This window comes from Penaeus chinensis, chromosome 7 (assembly GCF_019202785.1).
Source record: "Penaeus chinensis breed Huanghai No. 1 chromosome 7, ASM1920278v2, whole genome shotgun sequence".
Lineage (NCBI taxonomy): Eukaryota > Metazoa > Arthropoda > Malacostraca > Decapoda > Penaeidae > Penaeus > Penaeus chinensis.
The window spans coordinates 33,258,602-33,263,601 of NC_061825.1; positions in this window are offsets into that span (position 1 = coordinate 33,258,602).

Here is a 5,000-nt window from a genome sequence, read left to right on the forward strand (position 1 = left end):
CATCGAATCATGTGTACACACGTGATTTATAGGATTTACATATATCATATTTATCAAGTCAGTAATAGGCATGATTTTTTCTCCTTTAAGACTAAATATTAACATATAGCCCATAGAAATGTTAACGAGGATTCAGAGCCACTGCATTATTTTCTTCCCTTAAGACTGAATACTAATGTATGTCGTATAGCACTGTTAACGAGGAGTCAGAGCCAGCTTGATACCACAGGTGGTTTCGAAAACTAACGTTATCAGAGAGAAAACAATGGATAAACTCGAGAGGAAATTAAACCTGTCTTTCTGATCTCCCATGTACATATCTCTCTATAGGTATTCACTTAATTATTACGTTATCATTTTGCATCTGTTACGATTATTCATTTCGTTTTTTCTTTTTATTTTTTATTTTATACTCATTTATCTCTTTATCCACATTGTCTTGCGACTGTGATTCTCTTTTTAGTACTTCTTTCCCATACTTTCATCCATTCTCATTTTATTCTGTTTTATGTAAGAGTAAAAGAGGAATCTTTTAATGATATTCAAAGGTGAATAACTGCCAGATTATGTGTTGTTCAAAGACGTTTTTAGATACGTGACAGTTGAGAGAAATACCCACGTAAACATCAGTCGACAGATAATTAATTTCAAAGTTCTACGCCCTCAAATAAATTAAAAAAAATCTAAGAGGAAACATGATGTGTGTGTGTGTGGTTTATCTTTTTTGAAAATAAAAAAAATAATTTTTTATATTTTTATATAATTTTTTATAATTTATTTATTAAAATATTTAAAATTAAAAATTTATTTTTATTTTAAATTTTTTAAATAATTTTAATAAATATTTTTAAATATAAAAAAAATAATTTTTAATATTATAATAATTTTTAAAATTATTATTTTTTTTTATTTAAATAATTTTAAATATTTATTTTTATTTTTATTTTTTTTTTATTATATTTTATTTATTTATAAAATTTTTTATAAAAATAAAAAATATTTATTTTAAAAAATAAAAAAAATATATTTATTTTAATAATTTATTATATTATATTTTAAATAATAAAATATTTATTTATAAAAAAATATAATATATTTTATATATAATTTTTATTATATATTATATATTATATATAAAATTATTTAAATTTTTAAAAAATATATATTTATAAAAAAATAAATTATATTTTTATATATTTTTTATTTTTTTTTAATATATAATTTTAAATTTATTTATTTATAAATTATTAAAAAAAATATAATTATTTAAAAATATAAAATTTATAAAATTTTTATAATAAAATATATTTTAAAATTTTTTAAAAATTTTTTATTTAATTTAATATTATTTAAAAATTTTTATTAAATATAAAAATATATTTATTATTAAAAATAAAATAAAAAATTTAAATTAATTTTTTTTATATATTTTTAATTTTTTATAATAATTTACAAACCCCACCCACATTTTTTGTTTTGTTTTGTTGTGTGTGTGGTGGGTTACCCCTATAATTTTTATAATATAATATATATTAAAAAAATTTTAAAAATTATTAATTTTTATTTTTTATTTTTATTTATTTTTTTTTTATTTTTTTATTTTTATTTTTTTTTATATATTTTTTATTTATTATATATTAAATTATATAAAATTTTATTTTTTTTATATTTAATTTATAATTTAAAATTTTATTTTATTTTATATATATATTATTTATATATATATATATAAAATTTATATATATATATATATTTATATATATATATATACCACACACACACAAAATGTGTGTTGTGTGTGTGGGTGTGTATACATATATGATTATATATATATATATATATATATATTTATTAAATATATACACACACATAAAATATACACAATCTTTTACCTTTTTTCCCCCCCTGTAAACCCCCTCTCCCCTCCCCCTCCCCCTCCCCTCCTCTCACTCCTTTCCCCTTTTCTTTCCCCCTCTCTCCCCCCCCCTCCTACCAGGCTTTTGAGCGTATTTAAAATTCGCCCCAAACGTTTTAAACCTTCTACCCGTCCTGCCTTCGCCCCTAATGGCCCTGTCGTTATCTCTAGGTGTACCGGCACAACACACGTGGAAATTCCTGTATCATGCTACAACTGTGAGCTGAATGTTACCTGACTGTGAGACTGGAGATAAGGTCCGTAGTATGGATGTTCGTCTTCTTTTTTTACACTCGATTGTGTTAATGGAAGACGGCAAGAGGAATAGGGTAGGTTAATGTACGCTGCTGTTGTCATAGAAATGATTTGTACGATAGTTACGGTATTTGCAATATACAAAGGCCTCTGTTTACAAATATCCCTAAACTATATGATCGGATTTCAGTGTCAAAATTAGAAAAAAAATCCTGTATTAATACATTTCGTAGAAAGGTGATGCTTGTGATCAGAAAATACCAATAACAATATTGAGGAATATTAGCATATCTATTATCATCAGCGGCATCCCCATTATCATCATCATTATCACTATTATGTTGATTATTATCGTTATCGTCAGTAAAGTGGAATTCCCGTATGTATACGTTTGTGTGTATATATATATATATAATATCTATCTATCTATCTGTCTATCTATCAATCTATCTATCTATCTATCTATTTACCTATCTATCTATCTATCTATCTATCTATCTATCTATCTATAAATATGTATTCATATATAAACCATACATGCTCAGTACTCATACCAACACACATATACACACAAGCACAGATAGATAGATACATATAAAGAGAGGGAGAGAGAGAGAGAGAGAGAGAGAGAGAGAGAAAGAGAGCGTGAAAGGCGTGGGAAGAAGATATAAGGAGATGAGGAGAATCAACAAAAACACAATAATAAAAACGTCAATTCCGAAAAAAAAGTGCAGATCAAACAAAGATAATTTTCATTGTCGGAAGAAAAGGACAAATGCAACTAAATGCAAGTACTGGCGGATGCGTGTTTAGTATATGCATTGAAATTTTAAGCTTGTTTTTTATCATTTGTAAACGTACATTCATTAACTCTCGTGACGGTATGGTAAAAACTGTTAATTTCATTGTTAAGTAAAATAATGATAATAATAATAATAATAATAACAATAATAATAATAATAATAAATTATGATAATAATATTATTATTATAAATATAATAATAATAGTAATATAATAATAATGGCAGTAAACAAAAAAAAAAAAAAAAACAAACGATATAGCTCTGACATTGAAGTACATGTTTTAAAGATTCCTAATGATTTTTTCTTCTTTTTTACTTGTTTTTACACTGACAGCAAGTTATGAACTCTCTTCATTGATTCTTCCTCCTAGCTTGTAATAACAATTTTATCTCAGCCGTAGAGAGAGATAGATAGAGAGAGAGAGAGAGAGAGAGAGAGAGAGAGAGAGAGAGAGAGAGAGAGAGAGAGAGAGAGAGAGAGAGAGAGAGAGAGAGAGAGAGAGAAAGAAAGAGAGGGAGAGTAAGAGATAGGAAGCGTAGAATATAAAAAGCAAACACCCTGAAGCTTCAAGTTAACTTTGAAGGCAAACTTGTTTTTCAAAAAGTTAGTCCCTTTATGGTAAGATCAAAAAACATTTGAACATCAAGTTTCGAAAAGAGAGGATCTGACACACAAGGGAGCATCGCCATTCGGAGAGGTTCTAACCCTATGGCTGGGATTTATGGAAGTGTGTGTGTGTGTGTGTGTGTGTGTGTGTGTGTGTGTGTGTGTGTGTGTGTGTGCGTGCGTGCGTGCGTGTGTGTGTGTGTGTGTGTGTGTGTGTGTGTGTGTGTGTGTGTGTGTGTTTGTGAAGTGTGTATGTGTGTTACCATTAAATCATTTGTGAAGTGTATTATACGCAAGTCTAGGCAATTAATATAGAAAGTATTATGAGAAAGTCTGGCATATATATATGACCTTTCGTTGTATCCCCCGTTATATAAGGCGGATCTAACGAAAGAAAGAGTGACGTCTACATTCTAATAAAAGGTAATTAAACCGCAGGCATTTCCGCTTTTTATACCCTAATATATCATGTTCCTCTTATTATTATTATACGAGGAATCATCTTACCTCTTGAGAACCAAAATTACCTCAGCTTGTCCAGGGATTAAGAATAATTGGATACAAAGACAATGAAAATGATTTAGAAATGGTGTGTGTGTATTCACATACACACGCACACATATACACACACACACAGACACACACACACACACACACACACACACACACACACACACACACACACACACACACATACACACACACAAATATATAACAGTCGTTTCGTCGTTTACTTTTTTACATCTTAACTCAAGAACTTTGTAACATTATCGCTAACACAGCTTACAAACAAACTTTCCGCATCGGCTGCCGCCCCACGGAATGCCATCGGCTCTCAGACTCGTCACCTCAGTCACTTCCTGTGGTGTTAGTGAAGACGCGTTGCCTTCCCCTAACTTCGCTTCCCAAAGAGCTTTAGCGTGAAGATAATGCAAGGAAATGCGTTAGGAGGCTTTTTTTTTTTTTTTTTTTTTTGATAACTGTACAAAAACTCACATTAATAATATATTCATGACATTGTATGATACATATTTTTACTTGAACATGAATAAACTACCATGAATTCTTGATTTTTACTTTCATCTTTATCATTATTAGTAAAGTATCTTCGTCTGTTTGATCATGTCTTCAGCTAGAACATGTCTGATAAGAAAGTTTACTAAAGAGAAAGTATTATACAAAATATTACGCGACACACAGGGCGGAGAGTCACGACAAAGGTTGAGAACCAAGGACAAACAGACAAGCACACGTGCGCACATAAACGCAGAGAGAGAGAGAGAGAGAGAGAGAGAGAGAGAGAGAGAGAGAGAGAGAGAGATAGAGAAAGAGAGAGAGAGAGAGAGAGAGAGAGAGAGAGAGAGAGAGAGAGAGAGAGAGAGAGAGAGAGAGATAGAGAAAGAGAGAGAGAGAGAGAGAG